The 17,295-nt window shown below is 41.5% G+C and overlaps 1 protein-coding gene across 5 annotated transcripts in view; it reads left to right on the top strand.

The window, feature by feature from the left end:
• MRTFA (myocardin related transcription factor A) overlaps window positions 1–17,295 on the top strand; it is a 213,204-nt gene that overhangs the window by 134,916 nt on the left and 60,993 nt on the right. The window lies entirely within an intron of this gene.

The following is a 17,295-nucleotide window of genomic DNA, read 5'->3' as shown; positions in this document are numbered from 1 at the left end:
TATACTCTTTCCCCAAGAGGTTAAGTGTTCTTTCCTTTAGTTTTCCCCACCTGTTACCTAATACACATTTGAATCCTGAATAATGACTTGTTTCATGTATGACTCCCATTTCCTTACCCCACAACCACCGATTCCATCACTGCTTCAGCTGCTCTAGTTATCAAAGATCATACAGTGATTGGAGACATACCCATTATTGATATTCCAGAGATTCTCTGGAGAGCCTAGAGGTTTATCTGCCAACCTGACTGGACTGCTGGTGCTGCAGTTGCCTTTTCTCCCACCCCAGTTCTGTGCCAGTTCTGTGCTCCTACTGGGGGCCTTTGCAGAGCAAACAGTATGTAGTTTAACTTATACTTATTTTTTTTAGGACTTGGCCGCTCTCTCTTGATTTACTGCACTGGGAAGAATAAGTTCTGATTTTTTTTTCTTGTTCCTCCCTCCGAGGGAGCCTGCGTCATTGAGAAATGTTTAACCTCATGGCCTTGACTGGGGCTGGAAACTTGCCTAAGGGAACTTGAAGCTGGCAGTGTTTTTACTCAGATTCCCCCTTATGGGGAGGGGGATTTCAGCAGGGCCTGCCAAAGGAGGAAGATGTTGGGAAATTTTTTAGTAGCAAAGCTGTTGTTATTAGGTTATTGAAAGTATTTGAAGAGTTTTCTGGAGATAAGCTCAGGCATTTTGAAATCCCTCTGGGAGAAAGCTGTAGCTTCTACCAGGTATAAACAAAAATTCAGGCTGAGAAACTTAGCTTTTCAGTTGTGGATACATTGTTACAAGAAAATTTCGACCACTTGGATGAGAAAGAGAAGCAAACCAGAAAGAATTTTAGGAGTTTAGAAACACTTAGGAAAAATAGCTGTAGGCCGAGGCAAATCTCTGTGGACTATGGGAAGAATTTGGCTTTTTATCAATTCTGGATCATCCTAAAAGTAGATCATCACAGGGGTTTTCTTTGGCAACTCTCTCTTTCAAAGTCTTATTGATGTTGCCACCGTATTCTGTTTACAAAAGCATTTTGTTGAGACAAACAAGGTATTTGCCTAGTAAGAGTTAGAATAGTTGATCTTTTGTGTCCAATGATCTCCCTATTAGGAGAAGGTGTGAACCAGCAAATGTTTAGAATATGACTACCTCTGCTTATTTTTATCTTTGTGTCACAGATGAGGAAAAGTTATACAGCCATTTGCCAGTATGGAATGATGAGCTGAGCAGGCTCTGGGCCCTGACAGGAGAAGAATTGTATAGTGAGACCATTTGCAGTGGCTCTGCCACTTCCTGGAAAATTGGAAACCACTACACAGTGCTAACAGGAACTATACAGGCGTTCCTGGCCACTCTGAACAATAGCTAGACTCAGCCAGCAGATTGTCTTTCTCTGCAGTGGCTCTGCCGTTAGCATGGATGACTGAGGCTTCATAATACGTGTGGCTAATGTGAGACTTCTCCTTTAATCAGCAAGTGTTTATTAATTATTGACTATATACTTAACACTCCGATAGGTACCCTGGGGAGTTCCTAAGAAGTAGAAGGAGAGATTCTGAAACTCAGGAAATTTATATTCTTGTTGGAGGTACAGGGGTTACAGAGGATTATAAGATCCTAAAAGAGATAAGTGAGGTCAGGAAAACTTCACAGTGGAGGTAAGTTGAGAGCTGAGCCTTAGAGAAAAAGTGCCATGTGGGAAGGCAAGAGGAGTCAGAGGAGGGGAGGGTTAGTCAGATAGTATTCAGATAGGAAGAACATTCTAAGGCAGGATCTGGAAACTAGACTAGATGTGGTATGTGAAGAAGGGTAAAGTTTTCACCTGATTATAATAGGAGATACAGGGTAGTTGCAAGAGAAGATTGGGTTGAATAGGTAATGAGCTGGATTATTGAGGACTCTGAATGTTAAATCGGAGAGTTTGTCCTTTACCAGATAGTGGGGAGTCATTTTAAGCTCCCGAGTAATTATTTATCAACCTATTTCTTACAATAATTATTTCTTAAATTGGATTTTTATTGTGATAATTGTAGATTTATAGGAAGTTTTAAGAAATAATCCAGAGTAATCCTTTATACACAGCATTTTAAATGCACAGTTTGTGAAAGTCACTTCCAAGGTCTCAACAATGTATAAGATAACCTACTTTTCACAAGCATATGGAAAAATGATACCTGTATGCACCCTTTTTAATAGATATATAAAAAAATATGAAGCATAAAACATGTGCCATAAGGGCATTGTTTCTCTAACAGTGAATAAATTTTGAAGGGGGATTAGGAAAGGCTACATGGTGCTACTGCCTTGTGAAATTATTCACTCAGCCCCTCATGTGTCCCAGGGCCTGGGCCATGTGCTGGGGGTATAGTGGTACACAAGATAGACATGGTCTGTGCCCTTGTGCAACCTGAAACTTAGTGGTGAAAACAGATAAGTAACTATAATAAAATCGAATGGAGGTTATAATGGGAAATTCAGAATGCCAGGGGAGAACAGGGCAGGGTGATCCAACAATGCCAGCGAACATCACAGAAAGGCCTCGCAAAGGAAGGAGTGTTTAAGCTGTGAGCCGAAGGCTGTTCCAGTAGAGTGTGATGTGGAGGCCTGGAGGTGTGAAGTGAGGTAGTGCACTCACAAAACTGAGGGGCTCTGGTTGCAGTTGGTATAGAGAACATAGTGTAATGGACGTGAGCGAAGACTCCAGAGCTTGGCCATTTGAGCCTGCGTCCTGGCCTTACCACTTACTAGTTGTCCTTGGACACTTACCTCTCTATGCCTCAGTTTCTGCATCTGAAAACAGACATAACAGTAATTCCTACTTCAGTTTAGGAGTAAATGATTTAGGACATATAATGCCCTTAGATTAGTGCCTGGCACGCAGCAAATGCTCAGTACACGTTAGCTGTTACTGCTGCTTCCGTGACTGAAACAATTGGAGAAGATGAATGGTGAGAACATAACTTTGAGATTCAGGGGAGCCTTAAGAGCCATGTTAGGAGTTTGGACTTTATCGTAAGAGCAACGGGAGGTCATCAAAGGGTTTGGAGTAGAGGCGTGACCTTAGATTTACCATTGAGAGAGATGATTGTGGTTTTAGTGTAGAAGATTGAAGAAGGCTAAGAAAGGTGGTGGGGAGACCAGATAAGAGGCAGTTGCAGAAGTCCAGATGAGAGGTGGCAGTCGTGAGGAAATGGTTAGTTTGGAAGGACATATGTTCATCCAGTCATTGAACAGCTAGTTACTGAATGCACTGGGCACCGGGTGGACTTCTCAGCTTCGGGTTGTGAGGGAAGCCAGTGAAAACAAGCACATGTGTAACGTATTATTAGGAATGATAAGTGCTGTTAGGAAAAATAAAGCAGGAGGGGCGCCTGGCTGGTTCAGTTGGTGGAGTGTGCGATTTTTGATCTCAGGGTTGTAGGTTTGAGCCCCATGTTGGGTGTAGAGACTACTTAAAAATAAAATCTTTTTTTTTTTTTTTAAAGAAAAAGTAAAAGAAAGCAGGGAAGAGAGATGGATGATGAGAGTCTGTAGGTAATTTAGAAAGGATGGTCAGGGAAGACCTTTCCGAGAAAGAGACATTTGAGCAGAGACCTGAAGGAAGTGGAAGGAGTGAGCCATGCTCTTGTTTTTGTATGTGTGTGTGGGGTGTGGGGGAAGACTTGTGCAGACACAGCTGTGATCACGCTTAGCATATTCAAGGACTAGTAAGGACGGTGGGGGAGTGAATATGAGTGAGGAACATAAGTCCCACAGGACAGAGATCCTATTTGCCTAGAATTGCTTTGAGCAGTACCTGGCATGTAGTGGATGCTAAGTGAATACTTAGATATTAAGTAGATGGTCAGATAGATAGACGGAATTCAGAATGAATGAACAAATAAATAATTCATTCTTCCAAACAAGCCTGGAATCTTGGAGGAGGAAAGAAAGTTATGGGTAAGCTTCCTAACTATTGTCTGTCTTTCTTATTTTTTCTTTAAAAAAAAAATTTTTTTTTAACGTTTATTTATTTTTGAGACAGAGAGAGACAGAGCATGAACGAGGGAGGGGCAGAGAGAGAGGGAGACACAGAATCGGAAGCAGGCTCCAGGCTCTGAGCCATCAGCCCAGAGCCCGACATGGAGCTCGAACTCACGGACTGAGAGATCGTGACCTGAGTTGAAGTCGGACGCCTAACCGACTGAGCCACCCAGGCGCCCCTGTCTGTCTTTCTTATGAAAGGATAAGAGAATAGCCTCTGGAGAAGAGAATAGACTCTGGAGCTACACTGTTAGGTTCAAACTCTGGCTATGCCATCTGCCAGATCTGTGACCTTAGGCAAGTTACTTATCTTCTCGATGCCTCAGTTTCTTCATCTGAAAAATGGAAACAACAGTAGTGCTCACCTCATGGGATCTCTGGAGGGTTTCTCAGCCTGAGTGCTATCGACATTTGGGGTCATGTTGTGGGGGGCTCTCCTGTGCGTTGTAGGGTATTTAGCAAAATACCTGCCTGCTGCCTACTAGATACCAGTAGCCACCTTCCAGTTGTGACGCAGAAATGTCTCCAGATATTGCCATATGTTTCCTTGGGGCAAAATTGCCCTGGGTTAAGAACCACTAGGTTTTGTCAGGATTAAGGGAGTTGAAATGTGTAAAGCACATACAACAGTACCTGGCACGTGTACTATTGTTAAGATTAGCATAGTGGCTTCTAGGGAAAAGTGTTTCTCCTAGCAGAAGCTGAGGACAATTTAGTCTCCCATTTGATTAAGTAAATAATAGAAACTTAAAAATAAAGCATAGTTCCTGATGGAGTATGAAAAAATGCTTTTGTTTGTTCCCAGTAAAATTTATTTCTGCACGCTGCCACTTTCTGTGGATGGAATGCCTTCTGATGTATCTCAACCAGAAGTTTCTTTAAAGCGGAGAAACACTAGTAATAGTTTTTTGTACAGTAACTGGGATTTGGGGACTCATTTCTGTAATGTAAGAGTGTGATTTCTACAATTAGAGTATGCTTCTCTGGGTGCAGGTAGGTTTCAACAGGTGCTAGTGGAGACCAACATCTATCCTAGTCAGAACTCACCAACCATAGTAAGCATGATCAGTATTCTTGTATTTGGCCATTAAGGAATTGAAATAATAGTGTACTCAACAGTGTTTCATGGTTATATTTTATAAAGTAAATTTTTGTTGTGTATCCTCTGTGCTCGCTGGGAGCTAGTGCAGTGGGTTAGGTGTTTGCTAATAGTGCTTCCTGGTGTGGGTCTTAAGTCTGCTTAAGCTGTGAAGGTGGTGCTGAATGGGGGAGGGTCATTAATTTTAGAGACATGGTATAGAAAAAGATCAGCTGACAAATGTAGCAATCAAAATGAGATCATTGGATAAATTCTTTAAAGTCATAATTCATCACTGTCCATTTAGGGGATTATTATTATTTTAAAAATTTACGTAAATCTTCATACCTAAATCTACATGTAAACATAATTTTACATAAATGCATAAATCTGAAAATGTATATTGTTTTTCTTTTTACTTTTTTTTTTTTTTTAATGTTTATTTGTTTTTGAGAGAGAGAGTGCAAGCAGGGGAGGAGCAAAGCGAGAGGGAGACACAGAATCCGGAGCAGGCTCCAGGCTCTGAGCTGTTAGCACAGAGCCAGATGCAGGGCTTGAACCCATGGGCTGGGTGATCATGACCGGAGCCGAAGTCAGACGCTTAACCAGCTGTTGCCACCCAGGCATCCCTTCTTCTTTCTTTGTTTCTTTCTTTTTCTTTCTTTCTTTCTTTCTTTCTTTCTTTCTTTCTTTCTTTCTCTCTTTATTTCTTTCTTCCTCTCTTCCTCCCTCCCTCCCTCCCTTCCTTTCTTTCTAAGTTTATTTATTGAGAGAGAGAGAGAGAATGCATGTGTGTGCGTGTGCGGGGGAGGGGCAGAAAGAATCCCAAGCAGTGACTCTATCTCCTAAACCGTGAGTTCATGACCTGAGCTGAAATCAAGAGTCAGACGCATAACCGACTGAGCCACGCAGGTGCCCCATCCTTATTTTTTAAGAACAGACTTTTTTGCTTAGTATTCCCTCCCCTTCTTTTTCATCATTACCCTCACACTGGGGAGTCTTTACCCCCAAACCATGTAAACAACCCAGTGTATAACCTTCCATATTTTTCTCTGCACAGACATATTCCTATACAGATCCTTGTGCACATGCAGTGTTTTTTTTTTTCTTTTTTGCTATTAACTTGCCTTTAAATGAAATCACATGCTTTTTTTTTTTTTTTACCTTTTGTAATTCTCACTCAACAATACTTAATAGAATCCCACATCATCTAATTCTTTTTAATGACCATATATTAGCTATGGATTTTATATTCACTTTACTTCTTTCCTTTTTTGCCATTAGGAAAAATGCTGCAATAAACATTCTTTTTATATATGTTTTAAGAATGTAGTTCTGTGGTGCATATTCTTAGGCATGGAACTGATTAGTTAGGGAGAATATGTATTTTCAAGTTCAATAGATGGCATAGCCAGATTGCTTTTTAAAAGACTGTAACACTTCACATTTCCACCAGCCATGTTCGAGACCACCATTTCCCCCATCTCTCAGCTAGACATAGGTATTATAAATTCTTTGGTCTAATGGTAGGAAGTGGTAGCTCACTGTCAACTTTAAACTAAATCAGAACTTTAGTTAGTATTCTTAACAAGTTTGCTGAATAAGCCATATGAAAGCCTAGCCTCTCTGGACACTGTAGCCACATCTTGAAATGCTGGAGAGACATGGATTGTAAGGGATCAGGGACAAATACAGCAGTTTGTTAACAGTGAAAAGCTGGCATTCAGATTTTAAGGCATCTATTAATCTGAAAATGTTGCATAAAACTGAGTTTTGCTGAGAAATATGTCTTTGCAGCTGTGCAAAATCTTTTTCCTGAGATCCTTGGTAAATTACCATGTAGTAGAGATCACTTTTCTGGAGAAGTTTATCACAGTGGTAAAGCAGATCACATTCAAGAAGGGATTTTATTTTATGTACCAAGTTTAACCAGAGAATTGATGCTGTAATGCGTGCTTTAATGTAACACAATTTATATTATGAATAATTTTTTCTTAACCTTATAATTTTAACAGTAATGATAGCTGCCCTGTATTGACTGTATTCCTTGTAGTAGATACTTTAAACAGTTATCTCATTTAACTCTTAACAGCAGTCCTTCAAGTGAAGTAAAATTTTACTCTTGAGAGAAACTGGAACCTAGTCATAAGTGCTGGAGGAAGGGGTTGCACCTTTGACTTCAGAGCACCTGACTGTTAATGCCATTCAGTCTCTTGATTAGATGTAGTATGAACGAGCTTGGATAAGACTCCTGGATAATTTTTAAGTTTTGTTTAACATAAATACGGACCACCACAGTCTAGCCATCATCAGTACCAGGGACTAATTTGAGTAAGATCTTTTTCCAAATCCCTTTCCCTGGGATCTGACGATGATAGTAAATAATAGTACTAAGTGTTCGATAATTGTTTATGCGTTCGTTGAAAAATAGTGGACTGGAAGCTGTGTGTATTTGATAATGTTTGTTGAGTATCCATTGGGTAGAGCCCTATTTTCTTTTTTGGCAAAATTTTGTGGCAAAATAAAAAAAAAAGACATTAATCCTTTTCTTCAAAGAGCTTAGCATTTAGTTGGAGATAGATGTAGTCATGCTACAAAATCAGAGAAAATTATATGCTGAAAGTATAGCAGGCGGAGTGAGTAGAGTTTTTTGAGGTTAATTAGGGAAAGTTTCTTGGAAAAGGTAAGTTTTGAGCCAGGGCTTTAAGATGATGGATGTGAACAGGTGGCAGATCTGTTTCTTAAAAGATAGTAGACTCAGAGAGTCAGTTCCGAGTTGTAGTGTTTCATAATTTTAAAAAGAGTGGAGTGTCCCTTATTATTATGCATCTTGAGATTCTGAACTGAAGATTCTGTTTGACCACATTCTTTCTAAGCGTTTACTTATTTAAGTGACTGCTTTGCTCTGCTTCCCCTTGTCATTTTGATTGCTTAAATTTGTGGGGATGAAGTTTAAATATAAGGTCTGGATTCAGAAGGTCTGGCTCTCTATTGTTTTTTGATTTTTCATAAAAATATAAGAGTTAAAGATAATTTTTATTCTTCCTCACCATTCACCTAGTTTTATTAATCAGGGAAGTTGCTGTTTCCTGATAGTAAGGTGATGTATTGGTATGTTCAGAGCCATGGCCTGAATACAGACCAGATGTAGCATTTGTCTTGAGATTATCTGAGAATTTTAGACCTCAGAAATTTGAGAAATCTAAGTGAGTTTTTTTCTTTTTAATTTTTTTTTTTAATGTTTATTATTGAGAGACAGAGAGAGACAGAGCATGAGCATGGGAGGGCCAGAGAGAGGGAGAGACAGAATCTGATGCAGGTTCCAGGCTCTGAGCTGTAAGCACAGAGCCTGATGCGGGGCTCGAACCCATGAACCGTGAGATCATGACCTGAGCCAAAGTCGGACACTTAACCGGCTAAGCCACCCAGGCACCCCTAAGTGAATTTTTAAAAATTACGAAGCAAGTGGTAGTCATGTTTTAACTTTTAAAATTAATTTTCGTTTATAAAACAATATATATGTTTTCTTAAAATAATGAACTTTTATGAAGAAGGCTCATTATCCCCAGTCCAACTTTGAGTTCTTAACTTCACAGTTTACATTTAAAACTATGAAATTATTTTCATCACAGTTTCGCTGAATCTTTTTTTTTTTTTAAGTTTATTTATTTTGAGAGAGAGAGCGTGAACAGGGGAGGGAGAGAGGGAGAGGGAGAGAGAGAATCCCTTGCAGGATTCCTTGCTGTCACCACAGAGCCTGACGCAGGGCTCCATCCCATGAACCGTGAGATCATGACCTGAGCCAAAATCAGGAGTCGGCCGCTTAACCAACTGCCGTCAAGTGCCCCTAAATTTCACTGAATCTTTGTAGTGGGCCTGTGTGGCCTTATATAGTTTATTTTTTAAAGGTATCCTGGGAAGTGTTGATGCCTTCTTTGTAATACAGTCTTGATAAAAAAAATTTTTTGTTCAATAGTATCAGTCTCAAGATGTGTGATGAAGGACAGCACTCTTTAAAATTATGAAGCATTTCAAGGTGCCTGGATGGCTCGGTTGGTTAAGCATCCGACTTCAGTTCAGGTCATGATCCCCACATGAGGCTCTCTTCTGTCAGTGCAGAGTCTGCCTCAAATCCTCTGTCCCTCTCTCTCCCTGCCCCTCCCCCGCTCTCTCCATCTCTCTCAAAAATAAAAATAAACATTTAAAAAACTAAATAAATAAAATAAGATTATGAAGCCTTCCAAAGGAACTGACTCTGTGAGTATAGTACCTTTTAGGGATCTCAATAAACTCACTATCTATTTTATTTAAAAAAATTTTTTTGATGTTTATTTATTTTTGAGAGAGGGAGAGAGTGTGCACAAGCAGGGGAGGAGGGAGACATAGAATCCAAAGCAGGCTCCAGGCTCCGAGCTGTCAGCACAGAGCCCAACACGGGGCTCGAACCCACGAACTGGGAGATCATGACCTGAGCTGAAGTCGAACGCTTAACCGACAGAGCCACCCAGGCTCCCCAATAAACTCACTATCTTAAAGGGCCGAAAGTTTTTTCAGATTCCCAGATTGCAAACACTGTGTGGTTAAGTGACGCTCCTATTTGTACTATTCTCAGACTGGAGCTTCTGTGTATTATGTCAACTAGAAGATTGATGTGTGTGAAGCAAAATGTGTAACCCTGGTGAGTGAGTGACTGCCGGGCAGCCTGGTTTCTAGGGAAAACGTCAGGAGAGGCAGAGAAGTTAGCATGCAGTAAGGACTCCTGCAGAGGAGATGAGTGAGGGATGACGGACCTGGGCTAGAAGGGTTGCAGCAGCTTTCAGCTTTGAAAGGCGTGAAGAAATCAAAGACCACAAAGAAATGAGAAAGAACCAACAGGAGTGTAGTTTGACCCAGTCTTGATAGTTTTCCCCCCAAACTGTGCACTTCGAATTTTGTTCATTCTAAGTTCACTATGTCAAGAGCTTGTTTGTCTGGCGACACCTGGATCATTGAAACAGAGCGAATGGTAGTATGTTCTGGGCCTATCACAAGCAGTTATGGCAGAGCACTGATGGACGGATTTCTAGCATAATTAGCTCAGCTCTCCTGCACCTGAGAGGAAGAACCTGTCTTTGTGGTTTCTTTAAGCTCTTCTTGCCAGTACATAGTACATCCTGGAGACCTGTAAGAGTGGAGCATAGCCGGGTGCTTAGGTGGTCCAGAAGCTGGGTGCCTGGGTGGTTCTGTCGCTTGGGCATTTGTCTGACTCTTGATTTCAGCTCAGGTTGTGATCTCATGGTTCTGGCTCTGCGCTGACGGTGCAGAGTCTGCTTAGGATTCTCTCTTTCAAAATAAGTAAATTAATTAATTAATTAATTACAAAGTTACCCAAAAAAGCTTCACTAGCTGCCACCTTCCATTGTGGCCTAATGACAGGAGGGAGAGTGGAGGGGAGCATCAGGAAGATGTCCTGTGTAGGATTAGGTAGGCAGAAAGATCCTGGGGTTCCCTGATAGCTTGAGAATTCTCTACAGAGACTAATCTTTATAAAGGAGATTGTAAGCCAGTAATAAGACAAAAGGATATAAAAGTATGGTGTTCTTTACGTATAAGCATAGACTTACATATTAAAAAAACGTATACTTGAATGAAAGGTTGTATTTGAGGGGCGCCTAGGTGGCTCAGTCGGTTAAGCATCTGACTTCGGCTCAGGTCATGATCTCACGGTTTGTGGGTTCCAGCCCTGCGATGGGCTCTGTGCTGACAGCTCAGAGCCTGGAGTCTGCTTCAGATTCTGTGTCTCCTTCTCTCTCTTCACCTCCCCTGCTCGTTCTCTGTCTCTCTGTCTCTCAAAAATTTTTTAAAAAAACAAGAAAAGGGGCTCCTGGGTGGCTCAGTCAGTTAAGCGGCTGACTTCCGCTCAGGTCATGATCTCGCGGTCCGTGAGTTCGAGCCCCGCGTCGGGCTCTGTGCTGACAGCTCAGAGCCTGGAGCCTGTTTCGGATTCTGTGTCTCCCCCTCTCTCTGACCCTCCCCCGTTCATGCTCTGTCTCTCTCTGTCTCAAAAATAAATAAACGTTAAAAAAAATTTAAAAAAAAAACAAGAAAAAAAGAAAAGTTGTACTTGAAAATCTTGTCGGTTCTCCTCTGCTTCTTAAATTCTTCTGTTTGGACTGAAGTATCACTGCTTGGTTTTATTGCAAAAGAAACTGTATGGTGGGTGGCAGGGGGGGAGCAGTTTAAATAGAATCATTTTGGCCCTTAAGCTCTAGTGTCATAGAAAAGACATTTTCTTAATGTGTGGTATGTTCTGCTTTTAAAATCTTTAATTGACCACTAGAGCGTTTGAAGTCATTTGTAAGAGATAAACATTTTAAAAAGATGGTTGAAAAAAAAAATGAAAAAGATGGTTGAAGCATATTTGAGTATGTGATTATAGGGAAGCAGCAGTTCCCCCCCACCCTTGAGAGACATTAATTGCTGTTCGTCTTTTTTCCTGGAAGACATGATTACTAAAAGGTGCAGCCAGTGAGAAAACTCTCCTTCCATCTTGGTTTTTCTGTTTCAGAAAGTCTGCTTGCAGTAAACCACTGGTCTGCAGTGTGTTGTGACCCCTCTGCTCCACTTTTGTGCTCAGACTGCTTATCGGTTCTCTGCGTTGTCTTGGTTCGTTAGATGACTCAGTGTCAGAGTCAGAATGAGGAATCCCGGAAGAGATTGTGACTGGCTCCCTATTTTGGGTGATGGTTTTTATTTAATTTACTAGGTCATGTAATATAGGCAGATATTAACAGTTTGACAAATCCTTCAGGAATGTTAGTTCCAAGCATGACATCTTTATGAGAAAACAGTTGTAATTCACTAAAATGTAAATTTAGTAATGTTAAATAGATCTTCATACCTTACTCCCCCTGTTTTATATCCCGTGAGTGTATTTGTCTATATAGTGGGAGGTCTTGAGCTGTCCTAAGCTGGAAAATTAAAACGAATAAAAGGAACCATTTCTTGAACGTTTTCCGGATGGCTGACGTACTCAGTATTGCTTGTTTCATAAAATTTATCTTAAACCAAATGTATTTGGTTACGTTATCCCCATTTTCAGGTAAGGTGAGAGCTCCGTGAGGTTGTGTGACTTATCCAAAGCCAAACTGGTGACCGGTGGTAAGAGCAAAAATTTATACAAAGATCTGTCTGGTTCCAAGTCACAGTTCCCAGCCACTGTGTCCCATTGCCTCTGTGGCTTCTGAGAGGTGGAAGATCCCAGTAAGTCTTGGGCAGAAGAAAAAGTGAATCTGATTCTTTTGCTTGCTTTGGTTGTTCCTTTGCTTACTGTCTGTGTCTCCCTTTTTCCCCAGCACCTAGCATATGCATAACACACACAATAACTATTTGCTGACTAAACGATGATGTATGATTAGCCACGTAGTATATGGAAGTGAACTGACATTTTTGTTTGTAAAGTTTTTCTCAGTATATGCTGTATTTATAAGTATAATAAAGTACGCCTTAGACTAACATTTACCGGATTTATTTGTGGCATATATAATTTGAGTAAGAATAAAACATTTATAGGGGAGCCTGGGTAGCTCAGTGGGTTGAGTGTCCTACTCTTTTTTTTTTTTTTTAATTTTTTTTTTAACGTTTTTATTTATTTTTGAGACAGAGAGAGACAGAGCATGAACGGGGGAGGGGCAGAGAGAGAGGGAGACACAGAATCGGAAGCAGGCTCCAGGCTCTGAGCCATCAACCCAGAGCCCGACGCGGGGCTCGAACTCGCGGACCGCGAGATCGTGACCTGAGCCGAAGTCGGACGCTTAACCGACTGAGCCACCTAGGCGCCCCATTGAGCGTCCTACTCTTGATTTCAGCTCAGGTCATGATCCCAGGGGTGTGTGATCGAGCCCCATGTTGGGCTAAGCGTGGAGCCTACTTAACATTTCTCTCTCTCTCTCTCTCTCTCTCTCTCTCTCTCTCTCTCTCCCTCCCTCCCCCTCCCTCCCTCCCTCCCTCCTTCCCTCCTTCCCTTTCTCCCTCTCTCTCCCCCCCTCCCCCCCCACCCCCTGCCTTCCTCCCCAGCTTGTGCATTGTACATTCTCTCTCTTAAAAGAGAGAGAGAATAAAACATTTCCAGTCCCATATGATTTCTGGAGATTATCAACAGTCTGACTGCCCATTTCCTTCTTCCTAACCAACCTCCCTACTGCTGGTGTTGGCCCTCTTTCTTTCCATACTGTGTCAAAATGCCCTTTCTCTATTTCCTTTTCTGTCCATCCTCTATTCCCCAAGAAATTGTTATTTTCACACCTTTTGCTTTTGTACATGCCTCTCCCTTTGGTTGCACTTTCTTTCCCCATCTTTAGTTTGACTTTTTTTTTTTTTATGTTTTTTTATTTACTTTTGAGAGAGAGCACGAGCAGAGGAGGGACTGAAAGAGAGGCAGACAGAAGATCTGAAGTGGGCTCTGTGCTGAGAGCAGTGAGCCCATTGCTGGGTTCAGACTCACAAACTGTGAGATGGTGACCTGAGCTGAAGTTGGACGCTCAACTGACTGAGCCATCCAGGGCCCCTATCTTTGAAAAAAAATTTTTTTAATGTTTAAATATTTTTGAGAGGCAGGGGAAGACAGAGGATCTGAATTAGGCCCTGTGCTGACAGCAGGGGGCCTGATGCGGGGCTCAAACCTATGAACCAGAGAGAGACCATGACTTGACCGAAGTCAGACACTCAACCGACTGAGCCACACAGGCCTCCTGACTTTTTTTTTTTTTTTTTTTTTTAAATCATTCAGGTCTCAGGTCAGGTCTTCTCTAACTCCTCCAAATTCAGCTAGGTCTTCTTTTTGAGTTCCCATCAGAGCACTTATTATGCTGACGGATTGTATAATTGGGTACGAGTCTGTGTCTGTTTATGAGCCTGTATTATAAATTCCATGAAGGCAGGGACTTAGGCATTTCATCTGTCTGTATCACAGTGCCTGGCACATGGTAGGCAGGCAGTAAATATGGAAAGAAAAATGAAACAAAATAGAGGGTGTAACTTTCCTAGTCCCACCATAAATCTTAGAGAACCACTCCTTTTTAGAGATGAAGGTGACACCCTGAGGTTATGCAGCTAAGTAATTAACACAGCTGAAAAACAGAACTCCTGAGTCCCAGCCTAGTGTTCTTTCTATCACTTTAAGAAAATGTTTTTTTGAGAAAAAAAAAAAAAGATTTTTTTGCTTATTATAAAGGTGTTTGTTTAATGTAGAATATTTGGAAGATACAGATACACAGAAGGGAGAAAAAGGAAAAATACAATCAGCCTATTCCCACCACCCAGATAGCAACCATCCTTCCAGCCTCTTCTGTGCACAGTGATATGTTTATGTTTGCACTATATCATGGAGTGATGACGACAGCTTGCATTGACTCAATGCTTGCAGGATAGGCACTGTTCTAAGTGCTTTACATGTGTTCAACTCATTTATTATAGCAACGCTACGACGTAAATACTATTGTCTCCACTTTTCAGATGAGGAAATGGAGGCACAGACGTGATAAGTATCTCAAGGTCACTCAGCTATGAAGTGTTAGAGCCAAGATTTAAACCCTGGCTATCTAGCTTTAGAGCCTATAATTCATTCCGTTCCATTCTGCCTCTATGCGTGGTGTTTTGTAATCTGCTTTCTTTTAAAAATTGAGATCAGTTGATAGACAGTCATCATTCTTCTGGGTACAGTTCAGTGAGTTTTGATAAAAAGCAAAACCACCACCATAATCGAGATACATGGAGTATTTCCATCAAGAAGTTCCATTGTGCCTCTTTGTAAACCATCTCCTTCCCCATTCTCCATGCCTGGCAACCACAGATTTTATTTTTTGCCCTCATAGTTTTGTTTTTTCCTGAATTTCATATAAACGCAGTCATTCCATATTGGTGGTATTTGTATTGTGACATTGGCCCAATTATAATCTTCACATGGTCTTGTTGGGGGAAAAGGCGTTGCTTAAATGAAGGATTTCTGATATTTTTTTTCATCTTTCTTTTTCTTTCCTTTCCGTATTACAAATATTTATTGAACCTCTTACAATGCAGGGGGGTGAGTGAGGATGAGCAACTGTGGCCTCAAAGCCCCCTGGTTTGCCCTGTGAGTAGGGGCCGTGGCAGATGATGGTGACACAGTTGATTCTTGTACTTTATCTGCTTTCCTACTGGAACACATTGCTCCGCATAGAGGTTTTTGCTTCCATGCCTCTACAGTTTATGCCTTGCTAAGCTTTCAGGTGCCGTGGAACTTTGTGGGGAGAAGGCTCTGGTGGCACACCGCTGTCAGCCTTACTGACCACCTTGGGTGAACATGCCAGTGAGTGTCATGATGGCAGCTGTTTCCATGGTTACCTGGGTAGTTTTCTCAATTTAGTCTGTTGGTGTAGCTGCCCTGATTTTCTACCCTGTGACTTGAATGATGCAACTGTGGCATTTAAGTAGTAAAATCAAATGGTAAGGTAAGTTGAGGTTGATAAGATAGGGTATGAATCTCAAAATTTTGGTGGGCTGCTACTGTTGTTGCAGTATGCTGTCTCTGACACTAGCTGGCATCTTAAATTTTGTTTTCAAGTTTATTTTTGAGACAGAAAGAGGGAGACACAGAATCTGAAACAGGCTCCAGGCTCTGAGCTGTCAGCACACAGCCTGATGTGGGGCTCGAACTCTATAAACGGTGAGATCATGACCTGGGCTGAAGTCGGACGCTTAACCGACTGAGCCACCCAGATGCCCCGACACTAGCTAGCATCTGAAGAACCTTTCTTTTCTTTCTAAACAGAAAAGTCAAATATGTACTGAGCTCTATCATTCTTTTACAGACTTTATCAGCAAAATACCCGCAAATTGCTAAGCAGTGTCTGTTCACTCATTTATCCATTCATTGAGCACATTCGCCAATTAACCATTATGTTTATGGTACCCTTCTTGATGCTGTGATATGGCTTATTTCAAAGTAAATTCTTCCTGAGTTTTTCCCTTGGTACTGACCGCCTTTCCTCCCAATTTGCTATCTTTCATCTGTAAACATTTTAAAAACAAATGTCAAGTGAAATAAAATAGTGCAGTGTTATAGGTCCTTGTTCCACTTTGGTGCAGACTTTGCACAAGAAGGGAGAGAGGCACAGGAGAGAAGAGGAAACCTGGTCATGTGATACTGCTTGTCTGGCAGAAGCCTTTTGCTTCTGAGCAGAGAAACCAGCTGTTTACTATTTTGGGTGAATGAGGTTGGTTGGTTGCTACGAGCATTTTCTCTAAGGGAACCCTCTTCTCTTCCAGCTCTACACATTGAAATCATCCCAGTCCTGCTTTTTGGCATTTGGGTAGAGGAGGGAGGTGTCTATGTCGTGGCCCAGTGCTGACAGGAAGAAATGTTTTCCAGGAGACTTACTGATTCTGACCTTCTGCTGTCACCGCTTTTAACGCCCCACTCCCTAAGTAAACGGGATCTAGCTGTTCTTACAACCCTTAGCACTGCAGAAATGAAGTACCCACCTTTAACCTAAAGAGCAATGCTAATCAGATTTTCCGCAAATAATAAATGGCCTCTTTAAGGAGTGAGGTAAGGAAGACAGGGTTATTGCAACACTGGCCTTTGGAGCCTCACATCTCCCCCAGCATGCTGGAGGAGAAGACCAAGATTCATCAACCCACCTGCAGGATTCTGCCACTCTCATGGATTGTCCTGGAGCCGGGAAAGGACAGCTACTCAGCAGTGTGCCTGGCCCCTTATCACAGTTTGCGGGAAGGTTGGCATATTTATCCTGTTGGGATTTGCATGCTTTTGTTTCCTCCTCAGTTTACTGCAGTCTTTTTGTCTCCTCCCTAATTCTCGGTAGCCATCCAAACTTTGACTTTGGGTGGTTTGCTCTCCCACGGTTTTTTATTAGAGTTTGTTGAGCCCTCAACGGGTTGACAACTGAGCATGGTATCGTAGGGTGTGTGTACTTCATGACCTGATGGGACAGTGTTCAGGATGTTTTTCTTGATCCTTTCCTTCTACCCATGCACAGTTCATATACCAGACCTAGATTATGGAAGAAGGAAGAAAAAGCTTTTCTTTATAAGGTGAGATTCTTCCCCTTTATATGGGTTAGATGCAGTGTTTTATCAATAAAATATAGTCTGGCCATAGGTACTATACAAATAAATAGGGAGCTAGTGATGATGACTTCTCTCTGTTAAATACTGAAAGTGGATATATA

Source organism: Panthera leo, chromosome B4 (assembly GCF_018350215.1).
Source record: "Panthera leo isolate Ple1 chromosome B4, P.leo_Ple1_pat1.1, whole genome shotgun sequence".
Classification (NCBI taxonomy): Eukaryota; Metazoa; Chordata; class Mammalia; order Carnivora; family Felidae; genus Panthera; species Panthera leo.
This window is presented reverse-complemented; position numbering and strand designations above follow the sequence as displayed.